The 21,572-nt window shown below is 38.4% G+C and overlaps 1 protein-coding gene and 1 long non-coding RNA gene across 4 annotated transcripts in view; one reads left to right on the plus strand and one right to left on the minus strand.

The window, feature by feature from the left end:
• Positions 1-21,572, minus strand: part of SLC39A10 (solute carrier family 39 member 10) — a 132,558-nt gene that overhangs the window by 67,075 nt on the left and 43,911 nt on the right. The window lies entirely within an intron of this gene.
• Positions 78-16,750, plus strand: LOC141370632 (uncharacterized). Its single transcript, XR_012374828.1, has 3 exons — positions 78-244; positions 6,795-6,928; positions 16,567-16,750. It is a non-coding gene; the product is annotated as an uncharacterized lncRNA (long non-coding RNA).

Raw genomic sequence — 21,572 nt, forward strand, 5'->3', positions numbered from 1 at the left:
CGGATTCCACACGGACAGACCAAGCAGTAGGAAATTCGAGTCTACGCAAACTGCGGAACTCCGTGGCTCCGCGGTAGTTTTGTTCCAAGAAAGGACGCTGCGGGGGAGTTGGGGCGGCTTCTAACGCATGCGTGGAGCGCCCTTTACCGCTCGCCTTTTCTCCTGGTTTTGCGTGTCGGTTGCTGCAGCCCTGGGGAGGCGGATGAGTAATGTAAGCTGTAAGCGCAAACGCTTTAGCCAAAAGGTTGATAAATTGAGAGATTTATCGTACACGAGTTAAAACATCTACACTAACTTAACCCATCCCCTTTGTTAAAATAACCTCTCAGTCTCTTAGGGCAAAAAGGAACTACTATTTAGTGCTAAGTACAAGGTCGTTTGCATAGTTCTCTCCCCACCCCACAATTTATTCTCAAGCGCACTTCCTGTGGGCCTTCCAAGCCTAAAAGAAAAAGTTGACTTCAGAGAGCATGTCGCGCACTTATGGTAATTCTTGAGACTGGCAACCTTCCAGGGTTTTCCACCACCACCTACTGCCTAATTCACTGATTATTTCATAACACCCAAAGGCAAAAACTCCTGATCCAGCCAAGCAATTCCATGGACTCCTGCCTACCTCGTGCTCATTCTTGCTCCCATTCCTTTGCTCACACCATACCTGCCATCTGAATTGTCTCCTCCCCTTTTCTTAAGCAATTCATAACCCATACTTTCTTAAAAGGTGGCTCTGGACACCTTCCCTTTGCTCCATTACTTTGCTTCCTGCAGTTATTTAATCTTCTTGGTGAGGCTTATCTGTCTTCTGTCTGGTGTGCCTATTTCTGCATCCAGCCAGAATCTAATAGAGTGAGTTCTGGGGTGCCTTAGTGATGTCCAGCAGAGTGCATAAAACTATGATCAATAGTAATAGCAAGCTTTACTATGTGTCAAGTACTTCCTAAGTGCTTTACATATATATTAATTTCATGCTCATAACACAGTGAAGTAGGTATTATTATCCCACCCCAGGAAACTGAGGCACAGGAAGTTAAGTAACTTGCTTAAGATGACAGAACAGATAGGATCCAAACCCAGTTAGTATGGCTACATATCCTGCTGTTCAGCATATTTATCTTTGTGAAGCAAGATTCTATTTTTGTTTTGTATCTCTACAAAGAACATCTTTTAGGTACTTAGTTAATGCCTATGGACTGTCAAGATACTAAGCTTCTCATACCCCTTCTTTCCTGTCTGGGAAAAGTCAGTCCATTGACACCCCCTCCCCAACTACTGCAAGTTTCCAAAGCTGTTATTAGGCAGAGAGAACTCCTGAGGTATAGGGGAGAAATCAAGTCTGATCCTCGTGTCAAGTCTCACCATATCACTAACTGTGGGAGACCATGATCATGGTCCTAAGATTCATGGATAAATTAAGGGAATTGGTCTAAATTTATCCTCAAGTCCTTAGATCTCATAAAAGCAGAACTAACATCCTTAGATTTCATAAAATCAATATGGTACATCTTCTAGGTACAAAGCATTAAAAGCTTCCAAATTACCCTTATATTTTAAGGCTCATAATTATTTTATTAATTTTAAGGCTCATAATTATTTTATTGACATTATTTTCAGTACCTTTACCATATATGCAATATCTTTCTTCTGAATATCAATAAGATACAGTACCTGCATTCCTTATATCTTAGGGTACCCACAATGCCTTTTCACTTTAAAGGCTAATTAATGTTCAGCTGGTTCACATAAGTGCAGCTGAACTGATTCATCACATATTCAAATACTTCCATACAAGTTTGTCAACAGCTGCAGTTCTGAGTCAAATTCCTCAAGAATTCAAATTCCCCACCCCTGTACCAGCCCTTTCTCTCAGGATTCTCTAGACCTCCCACATTTCAGGAACTAAGGGGTTAATGCCTGGCTAAGGGGAGAAAGCTGCAGGGCCCACCGGTTACCAAAGACTTTCATTCTAATTGGTTGGTGCCCTTGCTTTACCAATTGTTACATATTTTAAATATCATCCTTGCATAAAACTATAGGGTAAACCTACTTGAAAATAGACCATGTCTCCTCCCACTTCTATACACTTACCCAAACATTCATATATGATCAAGTGTATGCACTCTGATTAGGGCAAAGCTTAGAGTAAAATTACTACATATGGTAAATGAGCTGAAAACTAGTGTATTACTTTTCCTAGTGGGAAAAGGAATCTCAGCAAATGACTTGAAGGCTTACTCAAAATCACCTGCTGAGTTAAACAATGGAGAGTGCTGCAAAAACATCACTGTAATGTATGGTTTATTTTTGCCCATTTTATATATAGGGAATGTGTCAGAGTAAGGAAATTCTAATATGTTAGAATCATAGATCTATTTAAGAAGATCTTACTTAAGAAAGAGAGAGCAAGAGAGAGTGTTGTGTGTGAGAGAAAGGCAGGGGAGAGGAAGAGAGAGAATCCCAAGCAGGCTCCACACCCAGCGCAGAGCCCGACATAGGCCTAGATTATGACCTGAGCCAAAATCAAGAGTCGGACACTTAACCAACTGAGCCACCCAGGCGCCCAGAATAATAAAACTTTCCAAAAGGATTAGTATTTTTTTTTTCTATCCACCCCATTTGATTCATAAAGAAGCTCACCTGAATTATAAAAATAGTATAGATGATTTGCAAAAGCTTGGGGGCCAGGGGAGAGAGAATATCGAATTACTTGTAAATGGTTTACCTTTCATTTGTTTTTGCTTATTCACATTGCTTCAGTCAGTTTTATTTCACATATCTAAAATTTTAAGCATGACTAATCTACCTTTGTGAGGCATGATATAATAAATCCGATGGCCTGGGGTGCCTGGGTGGCTCAGTCAGTTAAGCATCTACCTTCGGCTCAGGTCATGATCCCAGAGTCCTGGATCGAGCCCCCCCGCCCCCCGCAACTCCCTGCTCAGTGGAGCACCTGCTTTTCCCTCTCCCTCTGCTGCTCCCACTGCTTGTGGTTTCTCACTCTCTCTGTCAAATAAAAAAATAAAATCTTTAAAAAAAATTAAAAAATAAATCCAATGGCCTTTTTTGCTCCTCAGAGGATTAGAAAAGAACCAGCTGCAATAAATACAGAAAATAAGAATCACACTTCCTACCTTAATCTTTAGTTGTGACTAAGGGAAGTCTGTGTCATAAACTTGGTTTCCCTCTAGTAGAGGAGAAAATTGTCACCATCCACAACAAAGTTAAGAACTCAAACAAAGTTAAGAACCTCAAAATTAACAGCTGTATACTCACTTTTGGAGACTATGTATTTCAGCCTGAAGATTGAGGCCCCCCACTCCGGATCTGAAACCAGAGAAATGTAAGAGGAAAACCCCGTTTCTGTTCTTTAAGCTCCATAGCAAGGTGTGACATCTAACATGTCAAGCCCACGGTCAGGATGGGAAGTGGGATCTGTGGGGCAGTCTTTTCCTGATCCCTTGAGAAATTATGGCTCTGCCATCTCATCTTAAGACTCACCATTCCTAAAATTAAGATAGACTGTGCGAGTTTGCATGGAAGCTTTCATTAGAGCAGTGTGGCTGCCCTTGTAGCCCTTTCTAATGAGCAGGACTCATGTCACTGACAAGACCATCCCCTAAAATAGAGCCCACCACTCTGAGGACGGTACACAAAGGCAGGGCAGAGCAACCCATCCTACCCTGGTGAGAGACAAATTTGACTGATGTGCCTGTCAGGTGAGACCATTTTGAGTTGGTAGGCTTGTGCAATAAAATGAGTTTCAGGCTATCTGCACAAATGAAAATAGATTGAAGAAATGAAAAAACTAATACAAGAGTGCAAACAACTCCCCGCCTCCAGTAGAAAAGTTAACTTTTATGTCATTGCCTAGATGATGCTAACATTACACTAGGCAGATCCCTCAGTTTTGGTTCATTGCAATACCAACAAAAGAACTTTTAACATTAGACAGGAATGGACAACAATGGAGAGGATTAAAGTTTCTGATTTACCATGGCAAGTCCTTTCGAAAATAGGAATGAGACCTAGCCTAGGAGAAGTCGGAATACCCACTCAGAAGAATGAATGAAAGGAAGAAGCTCACAGCTGGAGCCATGGTGACAGGCAGGCCACACACTTGCCCACATGACGGTAAAAGGAAGATGTCTTGCCCAGACCTAGTCTATTGTGCTCATCAATCCCCAGAATTCCATATTTAGAACTTTATTCCTGGGACTTGAACAGGGACTTTGACCCTAAGGGAAGTTACCACTATTTTATTACTTATTTATACTGCTGCAAGAGTATATTTTTTCATGCCTTTTCTGAAGAAGAGGAAGTTTTAACAAGGGAGGAAATATGATTATCTAGTTTCCTAAGGGTAGTGTGGTACAAAGGAACAAAAGGAACACTAGACAAATTGCCAACTTCTCAATCTTGCTTCTAGCCAGCCTTGTTCACTTACAGAATACTAAGATGAAGAAAACCAGTAGGTTTGGTAAGCAGTCACTTGAACAAAGCATGAGGGCCTAGATGCCAACAGGCAGCCATTTTGGATCTTTCAGAGCTCTGAAAGCACAGGAACAAAAATCAACTTTCCAAACCTTAACTCCTAGTCCAAAGGAATTTATAAAGCAACATAAATAATCCACACAAATATTGCAAATTCAAAGAGGATTTGTGGATGGTTATACTTCAATTTAAGGAAAATTATCAAAATGGAAGTAAATTAGCAATAAGTTACCATGTAAATCCAAGATTTTATTTATTTGAGAGAGAGAGTGCGCACGTGCATGAGCGGGGGAGAGGGGAGGCAGGCAAAGGGAGAGGGCAGGGGGAGAGGGCAAAGGGAGAAGCAGACTCCCCGCTGAGCACAGGAACTCAACCGTCTCCATCCCAGGACCTTGAGATCATGACCTAAAGACAAAGTCCGACGCTTAACTGACTGAGCCACCCAGGCACCCCTCCTTGTAAATATTTTTTAAAGCAGATTCATTTGTTTAACTGGTTAAAATTAATAAACTCATTTTTAAAATTCATTTAAAATGTCACCACGTGAGAGCATATTTCAAATCTTGTATAGAGATTCCAAGATAATTAATAATGAGACCCATTTCACAACTGAGATATATGAAAACAAATACATCTTTTAAAAATCAAGATACACTAGGTTTAGCTTAACAAACACTGCTTACCTTTATTAAAAATTTGACAGCAAGAATGCAGCAAAATTCTAAACATTAGGGAAGGCAATAAATGAATTGTCAAAACAAGAGTAGCTTCTAGGGATTTCCAAATTTTTCTTGCACTGTTTCTAAGTAAAGCTCAAATTATATTTTATTTTTACTAGAATAAGCCATTTTTGCATTCTTCACAGAATCCCATAAACCACCTATTCTTACCATTTCCCTTCTTTAGAGAAGTTTTAGATACTCCCCAATGTTTTTTGAGGAATGATTCTGGCAGTGGCCAATAATTAAGAACCTACTATGCTTGGCTTGCTTCCTCATAGATGATCTCACCTACAGCTTCCAATGATTTCATCAACTCAGGTTTCATTCCAATTACAGTGACAGTTGCTTTCTCTAGGCAATTAGGTTTCAGTCTTTCTTCCCACCCTAAATACAGGAATACGTATAGTTTAAAATGTGTCAATTAGTTTAAATGAGTTAAATATAATAACTTATTTTATCCCTGTACAGCCCTGCAAGGTAAATATGATTATGCCCATTTTAGAGATGAAGAAAACTGAGGTGGTTACATAGCATGTGGCAGACCCAAACCGTCTGGCTCTGGAGCCTATGCTCTTAACCCCTGCATTACTGGACCTCTTATATCAAAGCTATCCCAATTTTTGTGAGGGTATCTATATTAGTTTCTCTGCAAAGGTTGGTAATTAAGAAAAAAAATCCACAGAACCATAAACTGGTGGCTTTTCAGTCTGTAAACGTTGCAGGTCAATGGAAATTTTAAATGGAATAAAGAATAGCATAAAAAAATTTCAAGATACTTATAATGTGAACATTTGTTCTTTTTTGCTTTATCTTTCAGCTTGAGTAGCTTGAATCAATTCCAAGGGAGATGTTTATTCCACAGTCTCTTAAATTAGAAAGTTAATTAGCCAATCTGGTTATACATTTAGTTGAAAGCTTTCCCCTCTTTATGGTGATTTGATGTAGTTGTTCAAGTATTTATTTATACCAGTAAAGTTATATTAAAAATTAAGCAGAATCAAGTGTATGTTAACAAATTTGATCAGTCATGTAAAAGTGAGCTATTAACATGCTCATCAATAAAGACTCGGTCAGGTGCAGGCAAATATATCCCAGCAAATTTAAAGTGAAATTCACTTAGGGGATTAAACGTTCACTCCACTCCAGTTCTTAGATTTATCTCTAGCCTCTGCAAGTCTCCCTTGGAAAAAGAGACAAGTGTTAATTAAGGATTGGAAATATCTTCAAGCAAAAGTTTATGTCCCTTTTATGTTGCAAGCTATGCTTGTTAAGTAGCTAGGAAATGAGGGTGAACAAAATAGGATTCTTGCCCTTCAGTAGCTTACAGTCCAGTCAAGGAGATCGTAAAGGAGGCAATTTCAGTACAGTATGAAAAGTGCTATATTGGAGATAGGTGTGGGTTGCTATGGTAACCAAAGCAAAAATGTCTTCAAAAAGGAAGTGACATCCAAGGTCTGACTTAAGGATGAGTAGGACAGAGCCAAGTAAGGGGCAGAGGGCAGAGCAACGCAAGCAGAGGGATGAAATGAGTAAACGTGTGGTTCTCAGTTGGGGAACTGAAACCTGTGTGTTTTTGACATGCAGGATTAGAAGAGATGAGACAGGACCAGTAAGCCAGGCTTTTGTGTACCATCCAGAAGAGTCTGAATGCCACTCTGAAGGCAGTAAGAGCTCCTGAGGGATTTTAAGCAAGCGTCATGATCACAGGCAAGAAGAAAGTAGGTAATACAATTAGTTGGGTAGGTGAATAATGCCTCCCACCACCACCCCCTGCAAATGATATCCACATTCTCATCCCTCGAACCTGTGAATGTTGGTTTACATGGCAAAGGAAAGTCGAGATTGAGGATAGAGTTAGGTGGCTAGTTAGCTGACCTTGAGATGGGGAGGTGATCCCAAATTAGCCGGGCAGACTCAATTTAATCACAAAAGTAGAGAGAGACGGAAAAGTCAGAGGGTTCTGTGACTGCGGAATATGGTCAGAGTGATGCAATGTCGCTGGAGAAAGAAAGCCACAAGCCAAGGAATGTGGGTGGCCTCTAGAAGCTGGAAAGGGCAGGGAAATGGGTCCCTCCCGAAGGAGGGTAGCCCAGCGAGACCCATATCAGACCTCTGACCTACAGAACTGTAAAATAATAAATTTGTGTTGTTCTAAGCCACCAACATTGAAGTAACGTGTGACAGCAGAAATAGAAAACAAATATATTAGGAAGTTCTTATAGCAATAATCCATGTGTGAAGTAATTGTGGATAAAAAAAAAAAAACTGTTGATTTGATAAGTGTCAAGGAGATAAAACCAAACTGGAACCCTGGCTCTGTTAACTTACTAGCTGTGGCCTTGAAAGACCCTTCTTAAACCTCATCAATCAGCTTCGAGTTCAGTACCTAAAAATTGAGCACTATTTTGCAGGGTTTCGTTTCACTTTCTATTTTTGTGAAAGCAGTACATTAACATTAGCTTTAAATTTCAAATAGAAATTACATGCTACAATACAAATGAATCATGAAAATATTATGCTAAGTGAAACAAATCAGACACAAAAACAAATATTTTATGATTCCACTGATATGAGACATCTAGAATAGGCACATTCATTGAGATGGAAAGTACTAGAACAGAGGTTACCATGTTGGGGGTGGGGAAGAGGGTGAGGAAGAGAATGGGGAATTAATGTTTAATGGGTACAGTTTCGACTTGGGACGATGAAAAAATTCTGGAAATGGATAGTGATGGCTGCGCAACACTGTGAATGTACTTAATGCAACTGAATTGTACACTTAAAAATGGTTAAAATGGTAAATTTTGTGTATACTTTACCACAACAAGAACAAATATAATGATTTAAATGCTAGCAAGAGAGAAGTGGAATTTTTTAATGGATTCTGCTTCATCTACTAATACAAGTCAATAAAGCCTCTTTGCTTGAGTGTTAGACTTTAAAAAATGGCTAAAATGATATACTTTGTTACATGTATTTAACCACAATAAAAAAAAATAGAATAAAAACAGCAGTGTATTACCAACTCTAGGATCTAACCCCCAGAACAAAACCTTCCATTATTTTAGCTTTTCTCCGGGGAATTATGTTCATACTTTAAAATGATATGCTTATCCTGCTATCTCGTCAATTTTAGGTGTCTTGATGTTGACTTTCAATAAGAAAGACCAGGATTTAACTATCTTAAATACACACACTTATAATCTGGGAGATCAGGGAATCTGCTCCTTACATAGATTTTCACCCAAACACCCTTTTGTTTCCAGATGTATCGCTCATCTCCTTTTTCACAGGGGCCTGTTTCTGGGGTGCTAGGGCCCCAGCAGGCTTCCTTCTTCCTGCTACTCCCATTTGCAAGGACTAAATTCTCTAAGGAAATAGTTGACCATTTCCTTTCTATCTTTCAAACTGCTTACTACTCTTGCCCATTATCTTCTCTAACTTTACAGCCGTATCTTCGTGATTGTTTTACTTCATTTTTGTGATCTTTAATTGAGGAGAAAAAACAAACACGTATGTTCCATCTGCCATATTTTACCAGAAATACTCCACGGTTGCTTTTAAGATGAAATGAACTAATACAGGTAAATAAGATAATGTAGGCAAAATGCTTTGCAAAGTCCCTGACATCTAATAAGGTATAATCAAAGCAACAGTAAGGTCCCTAACACCACCATCATCAATTACCCAGCAAAAGGTTGTTAGTGTGGACCACAATGGAATTTCATAAAATACTGCTTACAGGGCGCCTGGGCGGCTCAGTCGGTTAAGCGTCTGTCTTCGGCTAGGGTCCTGATCCTGGGGTCCTGAGATCGAGTCCCGCCATCGGGCTCCCTGCTCGGCGGGGAGTCTGCTTCTCATTCTCCCTCTGCCTGCTGTTCTCCCTACTTGTGCTCGCTCTCTCTCACTCTCTCTCTCTCTTGCTCTGACAAATAAAATCTTTAAAAAATATATACTGCTTACAACAGAATATCACTGTTGATTTTCCAGCATTAATAGCATCTGATCAGGAATTTGTCTTTCTTTTTGTTGTTGTTGCTGTTGTTGTTTTAAAGATTTCATTGATTTATTTGAGAGAGAGAGAGCGAGAGTGCGCATGAGGGTGGGGAGAGGCAGATGGAGAGGGAGTGGCAGACTTCCCCACTGAGCAGGGAGCCTGATGCGGGGCTCGATCCCAGGACTGTGGGATCATGACCTGAAGGAATCTGTTTTCTTAAAAAAAAGTAATTTTCACGGTGTAGTTATATGGTAGAGAGCTCTGCAGCCAAAAAGGATAATCTAGATTACCAGAAACTTTCTCACCCTTTAGGTTTCACTTTCTCTAAGAGGCCTTCTCTATCCTGAGAACCCTCTCCTGCACTAACTTAACATGATTCTCTTCTCATTACATACTATTTCTTTCCTTTATAGCTCTAATCAGTTTTAAAGTCCCCCATCTTCTTCCCTGCAATGTTTCCCCCTTTCTCTTTGTGTCTTTAATTGTGTTTTGTCCCTAACCAAACTCCTCCTGACAAAGGGCCATGGGAGCTGTCTTACCAACAAGGTCTGCTCAAGGCCAAACGTGGTGCCTTGAATGACTGGTCTGAATGAGTGGAACGCCAGGTGTAACATTAGAGAACATATAATGAGATGCTGTGTTTGGAGAAATAAACACATGGAAGTAGTTTGTAAACTGCATTAGTAGTGGTGGGATTTGGGGAAGGTTATCAGCATTTTGTAACTTCTCTATCCTAATACTGTTACTACCACTACTAATGAACAGTTATTGAATGTTTTACTAGGCATCAGAACTTCCCTAAGATAACGGGCAAGAGTAATGTTTACGAGGCATCAGAACTCTCCTAAGTCCTAAGTCCACTCATACATTTTCTTATTTAATTCTCACAACAACCCTATTTACTCTCATTACACCCATTTTACTGATAAGAAAATAACTGCGGAGAAGTTCTGTAACTTGCCCAACTGGGGACATCTGCTGAAATTCAAACCCACAGTCCAAGCTCAAAGCCCTCGATCTTAAACCACTAAGCTATTTATCACGTGTGTGTGTGTGTGTGTGAGAGAGAGAAGAGAGAGAGAGAGAGAAGAAAATGTACTTGCTCAATTCTCAACTCCTGTTTTAAGAAACTGAGGGCCAAGTTGTTTTTGCCAACAAAAATGTTTTTCTGAAGCTATAAAGACAGCAGTGGCTGAATCACTAGAATGGCACCTGCCAACTTGATACAAGTCCACAACCAAATCCCCCCACTCACACTTACCTGGCTCTCTGGAGGCACAGGTAAACCAAGGCTTCTATATTGTACCAAAGCCAATGTTCTCCAGTCCTAACGCGAGTGTGGGCTATGTCCTGGGAGACCCAGAATATGAGCTTTTTATCCTTTAAGGGCAGAGAGTCCACAACAAACATTATAAATATCTTTACAATGAATTGTATGTATGCCTGTGTGACTATTAATCTTTACTTGAACTCTCTAGAATTTACATGAAATAGAGTGGCTACTTTTGAATATGGTTCCAGCATGAGCCCCTTCCTGTATATTTCCCAGTTCTTTAGTTCTATGTCTGGATACCTGATTTATTAGCAATGTTACAAATGTAAATGGAATGTATCTTGACCCTTTCAGTTGATATTGATTGCAAAATAACCAACCTCTTCAGCAGAGATATTTTGTTTTCCCTCATAAACCTTTTATTAAATGGGAACCACACTTGGGAAATATTTGCACCTCTGCTATATCATCAAAGACGAATGTTATGAATCATCTGTATCATCTCTTATGTTCTAATTTTGCTTTTACAGCTGTATAGATTTAAAAAAAAGGGAGTAGGAAATGGAAATCAGGTATCAAGAGAATTATCTGAATTTCCAACTTCCTCCACTCTATTAAGCCCCTAGGGCATTGGTCTATCCAAAACTAGATCAAAGACTAGATCCTAGAGAATGGCTCCTATTAATTAAGTACCAGATCCAATATGTAATTATGTCCCTTGGGATTTTGACCAAAGGTTGAAAGAGAAAGTTAGAAAGCCTAGATGTTTGGAAATCTGTGTGTGTGACTTTAGGTTCAGAGGGCTCAAGTGCCTGTGTCAGGCCAGGTGTCATTTCTGCCACCAAAATAAAGATCAAATTGCAAAAACTATAATGACCATGTAGAAAATAATCTCTCTTCAATTATTTTCCTAATTAGTATCTGTCAAAGAATGTCTTTTGAAGCATTTCACCTCTTCTCGTCTACAATTTACAGTTAAAGTGAAAATACAGCATTTCGTAATGGAAGCCTATTTGGTTCCTAATTTGAAGAATCCAATTGTGAAAAGGAGTATGAGATAATCAGGGTATTTTTAATACTGACTGAACATTTGATAGTAAAGAATTATTTTTTAATGTGTGATAATAGTATTGTGCTTAGAAGAAAAAAAGAGTCCTTATCTTTTAGAGCTATATACACTGATGTATTTAGGGATGCAATAATATGTCTAAGATTTGCTTTGAAATAATCCAGTGGGAGTATAGAGGTGATGCAAGACTACTCATATATGAACCACTGACAGTGGATGATGTTTATATGGATGTCATTTTACTATTTTCCCTGTTTTTGTGTTTTAAAAATTCCAAATAGATGATACAAATGATTCGTAACATTTGTCTTTGATGATATAGCAAAGGTGCAAATACTTCCCAAGTGTGGTTCCCATTTAAAAGTTCCAGGGTCATGAGATGGAGCCCTGAGTTGGAGTCCCCACTCATCACAGAATGTGCTTGAGTTTCTCTCTGCCTCTGCATGCCCTTTCTCTCTCTCTAATACATCTAAAACACACATACACACACACACACACACACACACAAACCAAGAAATAAAGCTCTAACACTATTCATATTTCATTTCATTTGAATTTTTATATTTTGCAGCTCTCCACATTCACACTGGAAGCAGGGCAAATCTTTTAAATATTTACTGCATTTGTGCACTATTTAAACTGGTTCTCAACATTGTTAAAGAGTAAGTTTGGTGACTGATAATCAGTCCGTTCTAAATTAACCTAATAATAGGAGTGGTGTTGAGGAGGAGAGGAGGAGGCAGAAGCTAACACAAAAATACTGCAACAGTAAGTTCTGATGAGCAGTTCTTTACCAGAGAGAGATGAACTGCCTTGTGGACTTATCATGGTTAAGGGATTCTAGACTCTTACCAGCTTTGGCCTGGGGAACCTGGTTCTGCCAAAGACACATGATTGGCTGGTAGAAGACAGGTAAGAAGGAAACTGAGAAATTCAGGTTCAAGCTTCTGGTTTTTTCTCCTTTCTTGTTTCCCTCATCCAGTCCTAACCTATCACAGGTTGACACTTCTTTCAAATGATCAGTAATTGGCTACCATTATTCTGCAAAATGGTTTATTCATTCCGATAATTAGTAGAAGAAGTGATAGTATGACTGGACATCAATTGACTGACTGATTTGAATCTATAAACACAATATTACTGAATAACTACATTGCATGAAGCATGGACAGAAATCCTATGGTTTTACAGTACGAATCACCCACACAACAGAAATGCAACAAAGATGGACAGACTCAGAATAAGGGCATGTATCTCTTATTATTTCTTAAGTGAACATCCATTTATGTACTCTGCCTTCATTTTTTCTCTTTTATAGTTCAGATTCTTAAAAAGACTTTTTTTATATAACGACTCATCCCACTTTTCCACTCACCTATTGAAATTGGGCTTTCATCCTTACCTACTCATCCAAATAGTCACCAATGACCTTAGTTACTAAATTCAGTGGTCACTTCCAACTGGTAGTCTATTTGATTTCTCTGCTCCTTTCAAAGTAGTTAACCACTTCCTCCTTCAAATACTCAGGGAATTTCATGGATTTGGTGGTAGGTTGAGAAGATATGCCCAAGACACACAGCTTGAGATGTAGCCAAAGGGTGGTGCCTCTTTCTCAGGCTGACTGCCCCACCAAGTAAAGTACCTGCCTAGCTGTCCCACCTGCAAGCTCGTTCCCCTTTGGGTAAGAACCCAGGTCTCCTGCCATTTTAATAGCAAATAATCCTCTTCTGATTTTTCATTAACCTCTCTAGTGGTTCTTTCCTATCTTCTTCAAGAGCTTTGTCCTCTAAACTTACATAAATGTAGACAATTTCTTCTGTCCTATTATTTATCATTCTATACCAGTGTTTGTAAAGAGTGTTTTTAAATCACTTGCATCAGCATTAGAGACTCTAGAAGTTCTTATTAAGGATACAATTTCCAATGTCACCCTAGTGAATCAGCATCTTGGGGATGGAGACCAAAACTGCATTTTAAGTCACCTCCCAGTTAATTCTTACAAAAAATTCAGGATTTAGAATTACTGTTTTACATACCCTGGGCAATAGTATCCAGCCCCATGACCTCAGTTACTATTTATATATTGGTGACATCTATCTCCCTGTTTTCAGATGTCAACATTCCACTTGATGTCTCACAGGCAACTCTTAGAATTTAAGATGTCCCAAACTGAACACTCTCCCAACCCTACTATCCTTCCTCTTGTTTCCCCCAGTTCTCAAAATGGTTCTACCAGAGGCCCAAAAAAGCAAAAGTGACATAGCTGTTCCTGTGTCCTCTTTCCATTCACTCTCTCCTTAAGACTCTTGACTCCTATTTCTCACCACACACAAGTCACTCCCTAGTTAAAAATATTATCATGTATTGCCTAAAACTCATTGGCTTCTGGTCAAGCTTATCTCCAATCCATTCCCCACAGTGAACATGGGAGTCATCACTAATTTGATCAGATTACTCCCATACATAAACTTTTCAAAGCCTCCTATCTAACCCTTGGGTGAAATAATTTCGCTGACAAACCATTTCCTACCTAATCTGCTCCCATATTATCTCTGCAGATTTCTCTCTCTTTACTTCACTCCACAGCTATAACTGTCCAATATAGTGGCCATGAGCCACATGTGGCTATTGAGTACTTGAAATGTGGCCAGTTCAATTTGAGACAGGCTCTAAGTGTAATTCACACATTAGCTTTCTCAAATGTGGTTTAAAAAAAAGTAAGAATGTCTCATTAATAATCTTTCATATTGATCACATGCTGAGATGATATAATTTTAAATATATTAGACTAAAACATTCCTTTTTTTAAAAAAGATTTTATTTATTTAGATGAGAGAGAGAGAGATCACAAGCAGGGGGAGGGGCAGAGGGAGAAGCAGACCCCCTTGCTGAGCAGGGAGCCACCGCAGGGCTTGATCCCAGGACCGCAGGACCCGAGCAGAAGGCAGACACCCAACTAGCTGAGCCACCCAGGCACCCAGACTAAAACATTCCTAAAAGTAATTTTACTTGATTCATTTTACTTTCTTAATGTAACTACTAAAGTTTTTTAAATTCCATAGGTGGGTTGCATTATACTTCTACTGGGTAATGCAGGTCCAGAATTCCATGATCTAGCCATACGGAAAGACTTGTTACTTCCTCAAATGTTACATTTTTCCTTGCTTAAAGTGCACTTCTCTGCAACCCCCTCCCCTTCCTTCATCTTCCTTTATCCCCTACTTGTCCTTCAGGATTTAGTTTAGTTATTGCTATGAGTTTCCCTGCCCTTTTCCTTTTTCCCCAAACCAATTCCGGGTGAGCTCTGCTTTCTACATGCTTGCACATACAGCACATAGCTTGCACTGTATTACACTTGTGGTTTGTTTACCCCCAACCTGTGTCTCCTATACTCACCGATTGCTTGTTAGCAGGACCGTGACTTGGTCAGGGTAGTATCCTCAGATTGGAGTACATTTCTTGGTGCAAAGTAGATACAGAGTAAATACTGGTAGAATGGCTGCTGGAAGTGACTTCTCCAGCCCCAAGATATGAAACGTGACTGATAATAATATGTGTGGAAGGAGTCATGAATTAATATTGTCTCTTCATCCTTAACCTATCAATCCCTATCTTCCAATACCCCTGAACCCTCTCTTGCTTCTTTCGTCACTTGCAAATCTTTAAAACTTTATTGGTTAATTCAAATGAGGAAATAATTGCAAAACAAAATGAACACAACTTTCGTCTTCTAAATATTTTTAAATTCCTTTATGGCTAGAAGATATTCACTGTGAGAAATATTACCTATTCATTGGAAACCATTTTTATAGCATTTCTGAAGATCAAGTCTTTGCAGGAATTTAAATGAGACCTAAAATCAAGTTATTTTCTCTATGATCCTACACTGCTGGCATTCAGAGAAGTTTGGAGTACATCAGAAATTCTGGCATACCCACATTATAATTAACATTCACCACATTACTCTCCGTTAAAAAGAAAAAATTAGGGTACAGCAAATATAAACGTGGTAAGAACAGAAAGTAACTATTTTCTCAGTCTCATCAGATTATAAATTTTAAGTGGTGTCTTCAATGTTCATCCAATTTAACTACTCTGGGTTGTTTTTGTTGTTTTTTTAAAATGCTTTGGGTCCTTTCATGGCAGAGCCAGAACTTTCAACTATCTGTGTTTTTATGCTATTAAAATGTCTACAAGACTTACAAATAGTAGGCCTCACCTTGATTTGAGGTCCGACGTAACTGTTTTCCTGCTTCCACTGCTTTACCACTTATTTACTTCTCAACCCACTGTTATGCTTGTGTTCACCACACTGGTGAAATGCTAACTCAAAAGTCATGACTGAGCAGGGCTATGTGAACGAAACACAGAAGCCACTGAAAGCACTCCCAATGGCTAAAGCTGGAACGATTTGAGCAACAAAACAAATGCAGTTTTGAATTACAACCCAAAGTATAAAATGAATATCCAAGAGTCCAAACTGATAGAAATAAATGATTAAATAAATTTTAAAATGAGGGAGAACAGGGGTGCCTGGGTGGCTCAGTCGGTTGAGCATCTGCTTTCGGCTCAGGTCATGATCCCAGTTTCTGGGATCAAGCCCTGCATCGGGCTCCCTGCTGAACAGGGAGTCTACTTCTCCCTCGCCCTCTGCACCGCTCCCTGTTCATGTTCTCTCTCTCAAATAAATAAATAAAATCTTTTTTTAAAAAATGAGGGAGAATAGACAAATATCCCATGCAGAAAAACTCCAGATAATTATGTAGATACTCTGTCTTCAAGGAGGGGGGGCATAACTCCCCACCTTACGTGTGGTATACATAGGACTTCCTTTCCAAGAGCACAGTATGGAAAGATGGGGGAGGGAGTAACTTTACAGTGGGGGAACTTGACAAACCCCAACTCAGCCAGGTGATCAAGGTCAGCATCAACAGTGATCAATTATGTTGATAGTATGTACCTTTGATATAATGTGATTAAAATAGCACTTTTACCTCTGTGGTCTTCCTCCCTAAAGTTCACAACCCCAGTTTAATCATGAGGAAAACATCAGGACCATTCTACAAAATATCTGATACCCCTCAAACCGTCATGGTCATCAAAAACAAGGAACATCTGAGAAACTGTCAGAACCAAAAGGAACCTAAGACAATTGGACAACTAAGTGTAACATGACAGCAATGGATGGGATTCTGGGACAGAAAAAGGACATTAGGTAATAAGGAAATCTGAATAAATTATGGACTTCAGTTAATAATAGTATACCCATATTGGTTCATTAATTGTAACAAATATATCATGTCAATGTAAGATGCTAATAGGGAAACTGGATGTTGGGCATATAAGATGTTGGGCATATAAGAACTCTCTGTAAAATCTACCATTTTTCTATATATCTAAAACAGTTCTCGGGGTGCCTGGCTGGCTCAGTCAGAAAAGCATGCCACTCTTGATTTTGGAGTCATGAATTCAAGCCCCATGTTCGGTGTACAGATTTTTTTTTTTAAAGATTTTATTTTTAAGTAATCTCTACACCCAATGTGGGGCTCAAATTCACAACCCCAAGATCAAGAGTCACACACTTTACCTACCAGCAAGGCACCTTTGACTGCCTTGGCTTATCACTTTATCTTTCAGGAAGAAAGAAATCTTACCAATTCCTAAAGCTTCAAGTATGACCTTCATGTTGAACACTCCCAAAATCTGTATTCTAAGCCCAATCTCTCTTTTAAAGGTCAGACAATATTTCCAACTGTTCAGTGGACATTTCTAGCTACAGACTTTCAGGAACATTAAACTCAATATGTCCAAAGGAGAAAACCTCATTTTGAACCCTAATTTTGTGGTTCCCTTTGTGTCCTCAGTCATGATTAAGAGCATTATAATTTCCCCCAGTGATCTAATGAGAGCTTAGCATATATTCAATGACTGTTTTCTTTATGATCATTATCCTCTCTGGTTTCATACAAATATTGTTTAATTCTATTCCTACCTGCTCCCTTTACTCTCAATGCATTAATTTTTTTGAATAATTACCAATCCATCAATCAAAACTTGTGGAGGCTGGAGGTGTGCCCAGAACAGCTGAGACCACCAGTCCTGACAGAGACAGTGATATGGAATGTCATTATTTTGTGTTCCTGGTGAAAGAAACGGGTCCCCAGATTGGGGCAAAAACCACCACTCTTTTTTAGGGCCCTGCCAGAGAGGCAGGGTGATCCCCACAGTGGGCATGAAAGGCAACAAATTGCTTCTGTCCATTTCCTATGTGCAGCTTTTAAAGAAAGGTTTCTCCTAGAATCTGGCAGCCCATAAGCATTGCAGTATGGGATCCCTGTCCCTGAGGCCTGAGAACCCTTTGCCAACATTTCCCAAAGATAGGTCACGGTTTACTGACTGCCACGTGTCACTGGGAAAATTCTGTTCAGCTTAACTATGGCAGATCATTGCTGTCTAATCAAGCCATTAACCACCCTGTTAATAACCACCCTGTTAAGTGAGACAATATAAAATTACATACACAGGGGAGGCTGTAGCTAAGCCCCAAATGGTTAATCTTTCTTTGATTGGTCTAAACCAAATCAGGTGGTTCTCAAACTTTTTGGTTTCAGAACATTTTGGTACTCTTAAAACTACTGAGGACTACAAAGTACATTTGTTTATGTGACTCATATCTATCATTATTTACCATTTTAGAAAATAAAAATTTAAAAAATTTAATATATTAATTCATTTAAAAATAAAAAATAAGAAACCCATTACATATTAATGTAAATAATAGTTTTATGGAAAATAACTATATTTTTCAAAAGAAAAAAATCTTGAGAAGTCTGGCTTATTAGAAAATGTAGATGTTTGTATCTGCTTCTGCATTCAATCTGTTGTTTTGGTTGAAGTACATTTAAGAAAATACAACCTCATACAAATAAGTAGTTAAAGAAAAAAAGAAGTATTTTAATAGCCTCTTCAGAAATTTTGGATATCCTTCTTTGAAACAATGCTAAAATTCAAAAGTGGTAGTTCCTCAAAGGTTAGCTATAATAGAGAATCTGAAAACTCATCAGTGAGATTGCATATTGTTACCTTTCAATCTTTTAGTCTATTTTGGTTTCAAAATGGATCTATTACCCATAAGCGAATTGTGTAACCTGCATTAGTCATTGAGAAAATATTGTTCCCTGAGTTATGCAGATCTTTCAAATGCTGACACCATTCATCATACCATACCAAAAGATCCCTTTTGTTAATATCAGCACTGACATCATCAGAAAAATGTTTAAGTACTAGGAAGCTTTCAAGCTCAGAGTAGTGTATAAAAGTTATCCAGTATTCTAATTTTCACCTGAAAGCTTGAATTTTCATCATTTGCAACAAATATTGTCAGTCGCTTTCCTTAAAGTGACAGGCTTATTTCTTCTGTTCATCTTCAAGAAAATGTCTGCAAAATACCCAAGTCTGAATAACGGTATGTTTGTCTGTCTTTCAGGTTAAAAAATAATAATAATAATAATAATAAAGAAAAGTGTTCCATGAAAGCAGCAGCCATTTCAACTTAAAACTCAATCACACAGTATGTGACTGAAATAAGAAGAGCACTTGGACCAGGAGATAACAGCAAACTTTATATCCTCTATGAGCGCCTGGCAGTGAGGCATACCAATGACTGCTAGCGCATTTTGGTGCCACAGCCTTGATTTCTACTGAACAACTGGCCACCATTGGTCTTTGTATACCACCAGTGGGGTGAAGAAGGCAGATGATATCTTTGTCAGAAGGAAGGATTTTAACCTTGTGAACTCCCTAAAAGGATCTGTGTCTCCAAGGTTCCATAACCCACTGCTGAGTTAAGCCAATATATTCCATTTCATTTACCAATTAGTTCTGGATTAGGTATGTGCCATAATTCTAGCCGAAAAGCCAATGGGGCCTCTGGGAAGGTTTCTTTCTTCTAATAAGACATATGGAAACAAATTTCCATTTTCTGCCTCTGGACTTTGTCATCTACTTGGGACATCTAGAAATAACCTGCCCAAGGGGACAAACAATACACTTTTGGAATTTGGAAAAGTGAAAAGATGGAAAACATCTGGGCAAAGTGATGTCATTGATGAATCAATAAATTATTCAACTTTTTAACTACCCTATCTTTAGAATTCTTGTTATGTAAAATGATAATTTTCCTTAGGGTTCAAGTGACCTTTAGACGGGTTTTCTGTTCCCTAAAGTTCAAACCATTTTTACTCATACATAATCTTACACTTCCTGCCAATCCATCACTATGCAAAAGACCCCAAGGGCCTGATCACCAGAGCTTGACACATTCCAAACTCCCTGAAATGGGCAAGCAAAACAAAATTATTACCAGCCATGTAACTGTAACTGGAAGGAGGCCTGCCAAGTTGAACAACTAGAACAGGTGTCTTATACGGAGACAACTCAAATAAAAAGAGACAATATTCAATATTAATATAAACATAAAAACCATAAAAGGGATTAGAATAGAACACCAAAAATTTAGGGACTAAAAAACATTATTCCTGAATTATGGAGTAATCAGGATAAGAAAGCAACCAGGTGTTCAGAAGCAAAACCCCTGGAATAATTCAAGTGTTAAGAAATCAAACCATAGATTATGTAGTAGACTCATAGGAAAGTATTCATTGTTTTGTGTTATCACAACCAATGTTCTCTACCACTGAGACTGAAGATACGGTCCTGAGTAAGAATAGTAGTAAAATATATTTGTGAATTATTAGGTTACAGTAAATAGTTTTCAAACTAAAATAGACCTATCTTTTGACACCTGCATGTGGGTTTGAAGATTTCTAATTCAATTTTTTTTTAACCTTTGAATCTCATACTGTAAGATAAACAAGGCGAAATACTTAAAGAAATACATGAGAAACAAACTTGTCTTGTAGATAGAAAAAAATATATATCTATGTTTTTAAATTTCTCCTATCTACTTCCCGTCTGTGTGTCTGTAAAAAAGCAGAAATGGTTCACAGCTATTTGTATCTTGCCAGATCAAAGTTCCTGCCTCTACAAGAATGTAGCCCCCTGCATAAATACTGGCTTTAAAGAAAATAGCAATCTCTATAAAAGTCAACATTCAACTCCTCTATGGTATAATAATTCTATAATAAATGACATACAGATATGCCTTAAGCTCAAAAATTAAATACTATTGAGTTACTTACATATTTTAATTTAGACTAGCTCTAGAATGAGTAGACGTTACCACATCAAGATCCTTTATTTTAGAGGTTTCAAAATAAAGAAGTGCCATCCTTCTGTCACTAGAAGGGGTCTAGAAATGGTCTAGATTCTAAGAGGACTAGATGAAATCATGATTCTTAATTCACATTAGCACATCAAGCACTACAGTTGTTTAATAAAAGGAAGGAGAATGAGAGCTGAAGCCCTTTCTCTCTATTCAACATTACCACTTTAACTCAACTTCATGGAAAATGTTTTGATAAGAACACAAACCATTTAATTTCTCTGGGCATTCCTTATCTCAAATCAAAAGCATGATAAAACTCCTCCTATCTGCTCTCAAAACAAAAACGAGTAACGCAGACCTCTAAAATCCTTGAACTGAGAGCCTAAGCAATGAAGATTATGTTAAGAGCCACAGCCATTGTATGATGGAGCAGCTTCAGTAATCATGTTTATAAAGATAATTAGTGGTCGTATATAGAGTAGTAACTGTATCTATTGAAGTTTTCTATCCTACTTCATAAATAAAATCTAATTGTTTGTCCTTTATAAACATTGATCAGTATATCCATAAAAGTTTTCATTGCTTTCAATGTTAGAATGTAGTAAAATTCACCTTGTGATTATACTTTCCCCACATACTGTTGCAAATGCACATAGATGTTACATACTGGTAAATATTCTTTGTTTTTTTGAGATTTTATTTATTTATCCGCACGTGTGCACACGAGAGAGAAAGAGAGAGAGAGAGCAGGGAGGGGGCAGAGGGAGAGAGACAAGCAGACTCCCCACACCAGGAGC

Source organism: Callorhinus ursinus, unplaced genomic scaffold (assembly GCF_003265705.2).
Source record: "Callorhinus ursinus isolate GAN/ISIS: 27379988/994484 unplaced genomic scaffold, GSC_fseal_2.0 scaffold2, whole genome shotgun sequence".
Classification (NCBI taxonomy): Eukaryota; Metazoa; Chordata; class Mammalia; order Carnivora; family Otariidae; genus Callorhinus; species Callorhinus ursinus.